Genomic DNA, 14,836 nt, shown 5'->3' with positions numbered 1-14,836 from the left:
GCACGATGATGGATTTATACCAATTAGCAATTCCTTACATCTTTCCATATCCATTCTATCTGCCATTTATAAACCCAGATTTTAATTAATTAATTAATAATGCTCACATTTAATGGTCAATTCGCTTTACAATACATTCTGTGAAGCGCTTTAAAGACGTAATACGGCGCTATATCAAATGCTAGGGTTATTATGCTATTATCATATTCACATCCATGCAACGACTTGCTGATTACGGTAAATTCACATTAATGCAAAGAGCACCAAAAATTCCAACCCTCTTTGCCATGCTGTCCCTCAACTCAAAGTGAAGGAAAGCAGAACTGTTTATATTTTAGCTGCCGACAGACTCTCTCTCCTGGGAGGTTTCAAGGAGGCCCTTAGTGGTTTGCAGAGAAATGCTCTTCAGGAGAGTCGGAGTAAAACTGTCAGATTTGAAATAGGTTCTCCCAGTGATATCACAAGCACAAGGAATTCCAACAAACATCTGGCGAAAATACTAATAACATAATGATAATCCTCGCATTTGATATAGTGCCTTATCAGGTCTTCGAGACGTCTCAAAGCGCTTCAGAGAATTTACTGTAAAGTGAATTGACTGTATATTTTGTGGGCGAAACGCGGCAGCCAATTGCGCACAGCAGCGTCCCACAAACAGCCGTGGATTGAGTGACCAAATTATTATTATTTTTTTGAAGGGACTATTAATATCCCCGGAAAAACGATCCGCCAATCGACCAACAACCAGGTTCCTACTTACTGCTGGGTAAACAGAGGCGTGTGGAGTAAGGAAACTCGCCCAATGTGTCGCCCTGCCAGGGAAAATGCAGTAAGCCAACAAGTTCAAATAAGTCTCGAAGCTGGGATTTATCCCAGGCTATCGGGATGAAAAATCTACCATTTTTTAAAAATGCTTTTTTGTACAAACATATGTTTTGCGTCCAAAGTTTAAGTTGACTACCAAAGTTCCCGTAGAAGATTTTTCACTCCGATAGCCTGGGATAAACCCCAGCTTCAAGTGATCTTTGAACTCGATGTTTTCCTAGGGATTTGCTTTGCTGTGTTTTCATCAGATGGAGTGACTGGATACCTTAGTGTCTGTTGATAACAACTTGTACTTGTGCAGTAACTTTCACAAGGTCAACGTCTCAAAGTGCTACGCCCAGCAGATGGTAATAATAATCCTTGCATTTGATATAGCGCCTGATCACGTCTTCGAGACGTCTCAAAGCGCTTCGCAGAACACACTGTAAAGTGAATTGACTGTATATTTTGTGGGCGAAACGCGGCAGCCAATTGCGCACAGCAATGTCCCACAAACAGTTGTGGATTGAGGGACCAAATTCCTATATTTTAAATTTGTTTTTTGTAAGAGATTAATACCCCTGGATATGAGGTTAGCAACCAAATTGGCTCTCCCTCCAGCCTGAGTGAGACAGAACGATGGTGGCAGGTGGCGGAGTGGGAACTCTGAGAGTAACATACACGGGCAAAATGTAAAATTGAAAGAGGAAAACTGCCGTAAGATTTTCTTTTAAAAAAAGATTGAACGAGAAACGAGTATGAAATTCCCAGACGTAGTGTTCTGCCCAGCCGTAAATTATAGCTGTGTGTTGTTGGTTATTAGCTCTTAGACACACACTCACACACAACTGTAAAGTGAGCACTTGTTCCAACACGCCTGCTGTTTAACCAGGATTTATGGCTACAATACAAGGGAGACCGATGTACAACATGAAAAGAAAACAGCTCGTCTTTCGACAATCTGCAGAAAGCCTATACATTTCAGTCACAGTTTCTACTTGTCCTCAGTAATTGTAGGTGGGATTAGTGTTGGGTTCTTTTTAAAACCGCTGGGACTTCACAAATTGAATGGCTTGAAGCGTTAGTGCGATCGGGGCAGAGAGAAACTCACACTGTCCGGCAGTGGAAATCTTCACGACGGTTTCATGATCTGCGTCGAGTTCTTGCAAGCAGAGGGACGGCGAGACTGAAATAGAAAAACAGCCTCGCAGTTAGAAAGAAAACCTGAAAGGAAAGCTTTCCTTTTATTGTTTTGCAAATACAACAACTTGCATTTGCACAGCCCTCCTTTGCAATAGAATAACGTCTCATTAGACATTACGATAATAATCCTATAATAATCCTTGCATTTGATATTTAATATTTTAAATAACTTTATATTTAATAGCGCCTGATCACGTCATCGAGACGTCTCAAACCGCTTCACCGAATACACTGTGAAGTGAATTGACTGTATAGTTTGTGTGCGAAATGCAGCAGCCAATGGCGCACAGCACATCATGACAAAATTATTATTATTTAAAAATTTTTTTTGAAGGGCTTATTATCCCCGGAAAAGCGATCCGCCAATCGTCTAACAACCAAGTTTCTACTTACTGCTGGTAAGCAGAGGCGTGTGGGGTAAGGAAACTTGCCCAACATTTCGCCCCGGCTGGGAATCAAACCCATAAAACACTTAAGTATGTGGAACAGGCTTGAGGGGCCACAAGACCACACTGAGGTCACAAAAGAGGTTCGGATGACGAAAGCTGAGGATGTTACACAGAAGGAAAACACGTAAAATTGCATTCGGGTGGTGGGTTGATGAGAGAAAAGAAGCGACTCCACTTGAGGTGTAAGACAAACCGCACAATAATTGGGTAACGTATTAATTAGATGTTTGGGCCCGGGGCTAAAGACTAAAAACAGTGCACTTCTTCCACCATCTGTCATTGGTTCCAATCTGCCAGAACAAGATAACTCAACATTGTACAACCAGGTAACACTCCGTTTATTAAAAAAAGCTATTTGTTCCCCTTTCTCCCATTAGGATTCCCAGCACCACACTTTGGCTCAGTTGGTAGTACTCTTCTCAGTTTCGGTCACCCTCCTACCCCTACCCTCTCTCCCCTCCATTCCCCCCTGATCCCAAACCCCAGCTCGGATCCAAATCCCTGACTGTCCAGCACCTTGGGACTTTGAGCTGATAACTGGTCAAGTGGTCAGTGGTGATAGAGATGCTCAGTCTGACAACTGAGGACAAGAAGCCAACACCAGAAGGAGAATCCTTTTTTTACACATCAAAAGAACGGGACGGAGGTTAACTTCAACAATTACATTTATATACTGCCTTTCCCATTGGGAGGACCTCACATCGCAGAGAGATTCATAACTGACTGGGAGTCGGAACTGGGTTAAGGGGACTGAGGAGATGACACGGCGCTCGATCAAATGCAAGGATTATTAATAAAATGATGGTCTTAAAAATGACCGTGACTATGGACAGCCCCCACTGCGAAATGTGTTTCTTTATCACATCGTTGAGGCATCTCAAAGCGTTTCACTGGAAGGTGTTTTTTTTTTATTGTACAGAAAACGTGTTTGATTCAACGAGAGACTCGGTGTGAGGGTAATCTGCATTGCGATCAGCTTGTCAGCCTTGAGCTATCAACACTCCCCGGCAAGCAGCTGACATGGGGATCAGAAATAATCGTCACAAATCAACTCAGAAACTACGCTTCATACAGGATTAGCCCCGAGACCACATGGGGCATGAGAAATGACTGCACCACACTGTCCGTTGTGTTTCTTCACTTACATTGTTAATATTCGCTGGGTTGAAAGGTGCTGTTTTTAACTGGGGGGGAGGGAGGGGGGAGGGGGCTACGAGTGGATCTAAAAGATGAACTGAACAACAGCTGCTGTGTGAATTATAACCTGCTGAGCCATCTCATACACAGACATGGCACTGAAGCTGGAGACAGCTGTGGGCAGCATGAACTCACCAAGCACCATCTTCTCATCACTTACAAAACCTATTATTAATAATCAGCGTTTTGATGGCGCTCAGTAGTAAAATGCCTCCTGCACTTCACCTTAGACTGTGTTTCCACTCGCAATAAAAACCTTTCCTGCAACCAAATTCAGAACAGAGCTCATTTAAGCGAGGGAACCTGGGTTCGATTCCCAGGCAGGGCGAAATCCTGGCGAGTTTCCTTACTCCACACAGTCGTAAGTAGGAACCCGGTTATTAGTCGATTGATGGATCACTTTCTGGGGAGAATAATCCTTTTAAAAATAATAATAATAATAATTGGGTCACTCAATCCACAACTGTTTGTGGGACGCTGCTGTGCGCAATTGGCTGCCGCGTTTCGCCCACAAAATATACAGTCAATTCACGTTACAGTATATCCTGTGAAGCGCTTCGAGACGTCTCAACAATGTGATAAGGCGCTGTATTAAATGTAGAATTGTTATTATTATTATTATTATCCAACCAATGTACGGCACAGATCCGGTACTTTTCAAATAACTTACAAAATACCAAACCTCCTGTAATCCACACAGAAAACCTGATGTGCAGCTATCATTCAGTTTTAAATCCAGCTTTCATTCAGGGCGCAGAGGGACTTGAAACAAAGCAACACGACTGAACTTGGTGAAAGCTTAGCCGTTTAAACACAATTTTGACAAATTTCACAGAAATGAAGGAATGCGTTTGACACGGACCCAAAGCCAAAGCCAAGGAGGGACGAGACACTGAGCCGTCGTTCAGTGAGACAGACACCGAGAACTCTGTCAGTGATAGAGTATCAGCCTCTGACTGAAAGGTCGCAGGGTTGGAATCCCAGGACAGACTGTCACTCAAATCAGCCCAGTTCAGTTGATGCGGTTTGGACAGTTCTCAACCTTCTGCACAAAATGGGAGGTGAGGGGAGCAGCATTGCCTGTGGTTGAGGAGAGCCCCAGGTTCCAGGCTGTCCTGACCCCTCGACTGAATGAAGGTGAGTGGCCTGGAATGAAAGGAAATAATACTGAACCGAGGGTCAGCATTTCAAACCATCATCACACTGGTGCGTACTGAGCGCTCAGCTGAACTATGGCTGGGAGAGGGAGAGTAACCTCAACCACACAAGCTGACACTTCATCTTACCCATAAAGTGGGAATGGTCACGAGTCTTACTGAGAGAGTCTCTAACTCACTGGTTCAGCTGCTGACAACGGGGTCCACGTATTTTACAAGAATTTCAATCGTGTGAGATTGCCAGTTTGTTATTCATATCTAGGATATCATCATCATAATAATAATAATAATAATAATAATAATAATAATCCTTGCATTTGATGCAGCGCCTCATCACATCTTCGAGACGTCTCAAAGCGCTTCACAGACTATACCGTCGAGTGAATTGACTGTGTACTTTGCGGGCAAAACGCCCGCATGATAGAATCACGTTTATCTGGTTCATCTGATATGCCATAAAGGTAAAACCAATCAAACGAAAAAAATGCCTATTTTCTCATTGTGAAGCTTGGGACTATTTTGGCACGCTGGCGGAAAGGTAAGGAATGTTGGCATCAGATTTATCAATGACGTGTTATGAACACACAAAGCTGAATCAGTGTGTGTTGGCACACAAGCTGATTCTAATCACAAAGTGTGTGGTTTGCCCCGGAGGTCCTTTGATAATGAAAGACCCCCCGTCAGCAGTCATAGCTGAAGTGAGACAGTCCCATCACTCAAGAGTTTGATCGCTTCTCACTTCAAACGCTCAGCAAACAGGACTTTACTTTGGTGAGGATCGTAAAACCATATGAAGGAAAACACAAACACAGCTTTAAAAAACGGGGGACTTTTTAAAGGACCCTTTTTCTAGGACTAAGATGAAAATATTAACACCGGATGCAATACATATTAGAATCCTGCCCTTTAATCTTTAGGACTTAGGTTCAAGTCTTGATCAAACAAAGAATGTGATGGTGTGTGTGTGGTCTCTCTCTATCGCTAATATTACTAAGTTATTACTAAGTTAAATTGGTTTGGACATTCTCAACCATTTGTCAGTGGGCACAACAAAACCAACCCTCAAAAAACGCAATCTATTTGTCAATCCAAGAGATCAAAAGGTAGAGAATTTAGGAAATTGGAATTCAACAGAGGGGCAAATGTAAAATGTTCTTCTGAGGTTAGAGACGATTCACATTACGAGGAGTGATAGAGCTTTAATAATACCAAACTGTTGGCATATTTGAACTAACAGATTGTAATAGTGATGGATGCTGAACATATTCTCCCTTATGGATAGCAATCTCAAATACAATTAACACTTCAAAGTACTTCGCAAAGTTTCCTGTAATGTGTAGTGACTGTATCTTTGAAGGCAAACCTATGGTTTGATAGGTCTAGTAGAGTATCTCGTGCCAAACAGCATTTATAAGAAACCACATTACCAATAACTTGCCTTGTCGATCGTCATCCTCCAACAATGTACTGGCAATCTCACAAATACTAAAGAAATAAATCTCATGAAGCAGCTTGAGTAATCAGGTCAGGCAAATCTACGCAACACATATTATGCACAATAAAGTAGAAGGCATTGTTACCACTAGGAATTTACATTAATTTCCTTCAAAATAATGAGCTCAGTTATCATTTTTAAGCTTTTGCAATGAATAGTAAGCTATTGTCTGCCTGGTGGTTGAATTTCATTTAAAAAAAAAGACTTACATACCTTGAATAAATAACAAAGCACATGCAATCTGAAACGAAAGGGCTTGAACCATCATGACAGACCTGAAAACGTAACGAGAAGTAAATGATCTCAAGTGCTGTGCTTCTCCATTTCTACCCTGTTCAGGGCAAAGAACAGATCGCCCATCAGCATATCCCCACCCCCAATTTCCTTTTCCAGCTTGACATTAGTAATATAATAAGTACATTAGTAATTAGTAATGCACCTCTCTGCAGGAAGGGAGGCAGGACGAGATAGACCCTTTGTTACTTAGTAAAACACTGAAAAATGCGAAGATTTCAAGATATGTCTTGTAATGTGTAATTACATAGGATTTGTGCTTTCAGCAGTATGTACCAACACAGAAGGCTCAGTCGTGCTCTTACACGATAGCCCCTTTCACCCTATAATCAATCAGGTACCGCATCTTCTGCTCGCAAATGGAATTAACAGGTAATATTTAAAGTCTTAGCGAATGGGTTATTCTTGTCATTTCTTTTGACAGTTTGGATTATTTTATTCAAGCGAATGCTCGAGCACTTCAGCTACAGGAGAACACAAATTTATGTTAGTGCAACACGAATAGTACCAATCATCATCATCTTTACATTTGATACAGTGCCTTTTTTACATTTCAAAATGCTCCGCAGAATATACTGTAACAACAATAATAATAATCCGTGATCCCGTCTTCAAGACGTCTCAAAGTGCTTCACAGGTTACACTGTAAAGTGAAGTGACTGTATATCTTGAGCAGCCAATTGCGCACAGCAGCGTCCCACAAACAGTCGTGGATTGGATGACCAATTTTTTTTATTTTTTTATTTATTTGTTTGTTTGTTTGTTGAAGGGGTTATTATCCCTGGGAAAGTGATCCGCCAATTGACCAACAGCCGGGTTCCTACTCACTGCGAGGGAAACAGAGGTGTGTGGAGGAAGGAAACTTGCCCAAGGTTTGGCCCTGCCCGGGAATCGAACCCAGGTCCTCTCGCTTGCGAGGCGAGTGCTCTAATCACTGAGCTACAGAGCTCTACAAGATGGAGTGACTGTTTTATGAGCGTTCTGCGGACAGAGAACCACAATGCATCATCATATAATACATATCAAATGTTTTCATTGCAGTTGAAGTATCATCACCAAAGGATGAGAATTAACTGGAAATGGAAATATGTGGGATGAAATTTCAAGATATGAAATGAAAGCAATTGATAGGTAGGAAAGAGGAAAATCAGTTTATTATATATAATAATAATAATAATAATGATAATAATAACTCTTACATTTGATACATGCAGTTTTGACATTCCTGACAAATTCATTCATTCATTCATTCATTCATTAGATTAACAACAACAACAACAATTGTATTTATATAGCACCCCTCAGGCAGGGAAAATCATCCCATTGATGGGATTATGGACATTATTCCATTATTAAAACGGCATCAATTTCAGCAGTAAATAAATATATAGAGATAATAAGGAGGCACACATATCTGTGCTCGATTGCGCTTGAACCTAGCAATAAGTAGGAACCTGCTTATTAGTCGATTGGCGGATCACTTTCCGGAGGTAATAATCCCCTCAAAACAATAATAATAATAATCATGTGGTCACTCAATCCACGGCTGTTTGTGGGACGCTGCTGTGTGCCATTGGCTGCCGCGTTTCGTCCACAAAACATACAGTCAATTCACTTTACAATATATTCTGTGAAGCGCTTTGAGACTTTTCGAAGATATTGATACAGGCGCTGTATCAAATGCAAGGATTACTATTAATAATATCATTGAAGTGACTGAAATATAACAAAGAGACAGAAGGAAACGTGACAAAGTTTGCTGGGGATTTAAAAAAAAGTTTGCATTAACTCCTTCCTGAATTAAGATCATCATTTGAATAAAACACTTCCTAAATCACCTGCCGTTAAGGCTTCGAAACGTTAATCGTGCAGACCAGGAGGGAGAGAGATGAGTGACATTTTTAACTGAAGAATGATCCTACCCTCGTCTCACTGCTGTTGTTCCTTTGGCGAGAGAGCTGCACACGCGCACGCGCACAGGTTAGGTAGAAACAGGAGGAGGCCATTCAGCCCCTCGAACCTGTTCTATAAGGTCAGGGCTGATCTGTACCTCAACTCCAATTACCCGCACCTTCGCCCCTTATCCCTTGATCCGCTGACCCAACACATATCTATCCGCCTCAGTCTTTTTGTCACCGATGCAATAGCCCAAGACATTCCCGAAGGTTTTTTTCCCCCAAGTGTTTAAATGTCAGTGTTGAGCTCAACCCTCAAACCAACTTCTCCGCCACCAAAACACAGGGACACAATCACTGTTTGGGGACCACATCACTGAAATGGATTCAAAGCCCTTAACGTTTGGAAATACACAATCCTTCCTGAGGAGAGGAGAGCAAACACAGGATAGGGATTAAACACTTAAAGGGCTCTGAAAATGCTCTGGTAGTGAAGCTTCAGGGAAAGCTCCTTTTGTCTGTGCTTCTCCCCCTCTCTCTCTCTCTCTCCCCCTCTTTCCCCCTCTCTCTCCCCCCCCTCTCTCTCTCTCCCCCTCTTTCCCCCTCTCTCTCCCCCCTCCCTCTCTCTCCCCCTCCCTCTCCCCTCTCTCTCCCCCCTCTCTCTCTCTCTCCCCACCATCTCTCTCCCCCCTCTCTTTCTCTCTCTCTCGCCCTCTCTTTCCCTTTCCCCCTCTCTCTCTCCCCTCTCCCCCTCTCTCTCTCCCCCCTCTCCCCCTCTCCCTCCCCTCTCTCTTCCCTCTCTCTCTCTCTTTCTCCCCCTCTCCCTCTCCCCCCTCTCCCCCTCTCTCTCCCCCTCTCTTTCCCCCTCTCTCTCTCTCCCCCTCTCTTTCTCCCCCTCTCCCCCCTCTCTCTCTCCCCCTCTCCCCCTCTCTCTCTCCCCCTCTCCCCTCTCTCTCCCTCTCCCCCTCTCTCTCTCCCCCTCTCCCCCTCTCACTGAAACCTGATTCACTTTACTTTCCCCCTTTCAGTTCCAGTTGTTTGAATTTTTTTTTGGGGGATTGGGGGAAATGAGTCAGAAATCTTACCCGAACCGAGTGACACAGCGATCCACAGCCTCTGCCATCCCACACAGACCTGAGCTCCACCGGACTGAGCGGACCTCTGTCTGTCTGTGTCAGTCTGTGTCAGTCTGTGTCTGTCTGTGTCTGTCTGTCTGTCTCTGTCAGTCTGTCAGTCTGTCTGTCTGTGTGTCTGTCTCTGTCAGTCTGTCAGTCTGTCTGTCTGTCTGTCTGTGTGTCTGTCAGTCTGTGTCAGTCTGTCTGTGTGTCTGTCTGTGTCAGTCTGTCAGTCTGTGTGTCTGTCTGTCAGTCTGTGTCAGTCTGTCTGTGTGTCTGTCTGTGTCAGTCTGTCAGTCTGTGTGTCAGTCTGTCAGTCTGTGTCAGTCTGTCTGTCTGTGTCAGTGTCTGTGTCAGTCTGTCAGTCTGTGTCAGTCTGTCTGTGTCTGTCTGTCTGTCTGTGTCAGTGTCTGTGTCAGTCTGTCTGCGCTCTGTCTGCGCTGATGACTGAGATCCCAGTCTCCAAAACTGCAACCAACAGCCAACACACACACACACACAGTCACACACACACACTCACTCACACACACACTCACTCTCACACACTCACTCACACACACACTCACTCTCACACACTCACTCACACAGACACACTCACACACACACACTCACTCACAGACACACACCCAGACACAGTCACACACACACACACTCACACACACACACACAGTCTCACACACACCCACACACACTCACACACAAACACTCTCACACACACCCCCACACACACTCATACACTCTCACACACACACTCACTCACACACACACTCACACACAGTCACACACACACACAGTCACACAGTAACACACACAGAGACACAGACAGAGACACAGACAGAGCTCAGTTAGTCCACTGTACCCGTACAAGAGAGAGAGAGAGAGAAACCCAGTAGAGGGCCGATCTGTTAATGATCTGTCAGTCCCCCTGTGTGGGTGTGTATATGTGTGGGTGTGTATATGTGTGGGTGTGTATATGTGTGTGTGTGTGTGTGTGTGCATGTGTGTATACGTATGTTTATGTGTATATATGGGTGTGTATGTATGTATTTATGTATGTATGTGTGTGTGTGTGTGTATATATGTGTGTGTATGTATGGTGTATGTGTATGTATGTGTGTGTGTATATGTGTGTGGGTGTGTATGTATGTGTGTATTGTATGTATGTATATGTATGTGGATGTGTGTGTGGTGTATGTGTGTGTGTGTATGTGTGGTATGTGTGTGTGTATGTGTAGTGTATGTATACGATGTGTAAGTGCGACCCCAGTGCCCAGCGGGTGTTGTAGTTGTGGTTGGGGTTGTCCCAGTGCCCAGCGGGTGTTGTGGTTGGGGTTGTCCCAGTGCCCAGCGGGTGTTGTAGTTGTGGTTGGGGTTGTCCCAGTGCCCAGCGGGTGTTGTGGTTGGGGTTGTCCCAGTGCCCAGCGGGTGTTGTGGTTGTGCCCAGCGGGTGTTGTGGTTGGGGTTGTCCCAGTGCCCAGCGGGTGTTGTGGTTGTGGTTGTGGTTGTCCCAGTGCCCAGCGGGTGTTGTGGTTGTGCCCAGCGGGTGTTGTGGTTGGGGTTGTCCCAGTGCCCAGCGGGTGTTGTAGTTGTGGTTGGGGTTGTCCCAGTGCCCACCGGGTGTTGTGGTTGGGGTTGTCCCAGTGCCCAGCGGGTGTTGTGGTTGTGCCCAGCGGGTGTTGTGGTTGGGGTTGTCCCAGTGCCCAGCGGGTGTTGTGGTTGTGGTTGTCCCAGTGCCCAGCGGGTGTTGTGGTTGTGCCCAGCGGGTGTTGTGGTTGGGGTTGTCCCAGTGCCCAGCGGGTGTTGTGGTTGGGGTTGTCCCAGTGCCCAGCGGGTGTTGTGGTTGGGGTTGGGGTTGTCCCAGTGCCCAGCGGGTGTTGTGGTTGTGCCCAGCGGGTGTTGTGGTTGGGGTTGTCCCAGTGCCCAGCGGGTGTTGTGGTTGGGGTTGTCCCAGTGCCCAGCGGGTGTTGTGGTTGGGGTTGGGGTTGTCCCAGTGCCCAGCGGGTGTTGTGGTTGTGGTTGTGGTTGTCCCAGTGCCCAGCGGGTGTTGTGGTTGTGCCCAGCGGGTGTTGTGGTTGGGGTTGTCCCAGTGCCCAGCGGGTGTTGTGGTTGGGGTTGTCCCAGTGCCCAGCGGGTGTTGTGGTTGGGGTTGGGGTTGTCCCAGTGCCCAGCGGGTGTTGTGGTTGTGGTTGGGGTTGTCCCAGTGCCCAGCGGGTGTTGTGGTTGTGCCCAGCGGGTGTTGTGGTTGGGGTTGTCCCAGTGCCCAGCGGGTGTTGTGCCCAGCCCTGCCCCCGGCTGACAGTCAGCGCTTCACTGACAAGAGACAAACTGAGCAGCAAAAGCCTCAAACACTCAACACAGCATCCACTCCCCGTGTGCGGGGGGTTCGGGTCCCGAGCCAGCGATGGTGGCGAGAGAGGAGCTGAGCGGAGCTGCGGGGGGAGAGGGGGTGGGAGCCTCCGGGGCTTTGGGGGGTTTGAAATCAATCGGGTGTTTGAAGAGTTTGAGGACCGCCTGTGGCTGCTCACTGCCGGATACTGGTGTAGAGGAGCCTGTGATCTGCTGCTCAGCTCAGCTCTGCCCACCAACCCCAACCCAATGGCTTACGTTGACCTGTCCATGACACAGTCCAGCTCTAGTGTGTAACCCCACACAGACCAACATCCAAACCCCACACAGACCAACATCCAAACCCCACACAGACCAACATCCAAACCCCACACAGACCAACATCCAAACCCAGCACAGACCAACATCCAAACCCCACACAGACCAACATCCAAACCCCACACAGACCAACATCCAAACCCCACACAGACCAACATCCAAACCCCACACAGACCAACATCCAAACCCAGCACAGACCAACATCCAAACCCCACACAGACCAACATCCAAACCCCACACAGACCAACATCAAACCCAGCACAGACCAACATCCAAACCCCGCACAGACCAACATCAAACCCAGCACAGACCAACATCAAACCCAGCACAGACCAACATCCAAACCCAGCACAGACCAACATCCAAACCCAGCACAGACCAACATCCAAACCCAGTACAGACCAACATCCAAACCCCACACAGACCAACATCCAAACCCAGTACAGACCAACATCCAAACCCCGCACAGACCAACATCCAAACCCAGTACAGACCAACATCCAAACCCCACACAGACCAACATCCAAACCCCGCACAGACCAACATCCAAACCCCGCACAGACCAACATCCAAACCCCACACAGACCAACATCCAAACCCCACACAGACCAACATCCAAACCCCACACAGACCAACATCCAAACCCAGTACAGACCAACATCCAAACCCCGCACAGACCAACATCCAAACCCAGTACAGACCAACATCCAAACCCCACACAGACCAACATCCAAACCCCGCACAGACCAACATCAAACCCAGCACAGACCAACATCCAAACCCCGCACAGACCAACATCAAACCCAGCACAGACCAACATCAAACCCAGCACAGACCAACATCCAAACCCAGCACAGACCAACATCCAAACCCAGCACAGACCGAGACTCAAACCAGCAAGCTTCTGATGGGTGACACGAACACTCCAAGACACTACCTTGGTGCCAATATAAATTCAGGTTGTTGGTGTAAGTTATGGCTTTTTTTTTTCGTAATTGATAGAAACGCATAGACTCGGTAAGACTAAAAGTCTTGACAGGAACACGCTCAATCCACCAATCTTTGAGGAGAAAGAGGAAACAATTGATGGAAGGCACAAGTACAAGTTTAACTGCAATGTACCTGAAGTTTTTATTTAACAGCCATAAAAAAAAAAACTTTGACTTTTAGTCATTGACAGGTTTATTACATTGTTCTGTTAATAAATCAGTTACCTATGCAAAACAAAATAATGCCAACTGTTGGAAACCATGTACTGGCTCATGTTCATTACATAAGCATGAAAAGAAAACAAAAGTGCATAAGTGGATACAGAAACTGAATCGTTTGACAATTCAAGAATTACAAAACAATCTACAACAGTTTTACATTAACACTTACAACAGAACATTTGTCAAAATTGGTCAGAATAAATTTTCTACTTCACCCAAATCTGTGAAATGCTTCGAGACGACTCAAAGACGTGATAAGGCGCTATATCAAATGCAAGTATTATTATTATATCAGCCTTGTTTAACTAGTCTCAGAATTTTCTTTTTATTTCATACATCCTTGCAGCCTCTGTGCAAGATTGCCAATTAATACCTAATCTTCCAGTCTCACTAATGAGCCAGAGGGGCTAACTGTCCATTACAATGTCTTGGCTTCTGGTTTAGAAGGTTGTGATTTAAAGCAGAATGTTGAAACTCGAGCTCATAGTCTTGGGGAAGTCTGGGGAAGCATTGCATGGAACTGGGATCCCGTCTGCCTGTTGGTCAGGTGGACATTAAAAATTCCGTGGCACTATTCGAAAAGAGAAGGGAGTTTCGCCAGGTATTCTAGTTAAAATGTCCAGATTACCAGGTCATTCACTTCTTGGCTGTTTGTAGGACTCAGCTGCACCCAAAATAGCTGTCACATTTGCCTACAAAAACAGTCACTGTACTTAACCGTAATTACTGTAAATCACATTGAGATGTTTCAATGAAGCACTAATAAAAATGCTTTACTTTTTTCTTGACTTACGATAGGCATTTTACCCATAGAATACAGTCAATTCACTTTGCAGTATATTCTGTGAAGCGCTTTGAGACGTCTCGAAGACATGATAAGGTGCTGTATCAAATGCAAGGATTATTATTATTATTATTAGACCTATCTGGCCTGTTCAACCAAGAGAGATTCCTCTTACTTCACCCAAGGTATTTTCATAAGCATTTGAAATCATCCATAAAAGGCTGAGTGAAATCATCAAGATTTTAATCTAGAGCATTCTAACCCTAACTCCGTGGCTTAACTGACAGGATGTTAGAGAACAACAGAAATTAAAGCACAGGAGTAAGTCATTTGGCTCATAGCGTCTGCGCTAGAGATAGCTCCGCATCGAAGCTATCCAATCGTGTACATAACAGTACATGACAGGGAACTGCTTGTGCAGTGTTTCAGGGAGGCAACATTGAGTTTGAGTTTATACATGCGTATACATGAATATTAAGATCATTTTGTGCTCAAATTTAAGATGGCCCAAATTGTGTTAAACTCTTAAACTTTTTTTAAGGGGGGGGGGGGGGGGAGTGTCAATGAA

The sequence above is a fragment of the Callorhinchus milii genome, unplaced genomic scaffold, assembly GCF_018977255.1.
Source record: "Callorhinchus milii isolate IMCB2004 unplaced genomic scaffold, IMCB_Cmil_1.0 Scaffold7, whole genome shotgun sequence".
In the NCBI taxonomy this organism is placed as follows: domain Eukaryota; kingdom Metazoa; phylum Chordata; class Chondrichthyes; order Chimaeriformes; family Callorhinchidae; genus Callorhinchus; species Callorhinchus milii.
Note: the sequence above shows the minus strand (reverse complement) of the source record.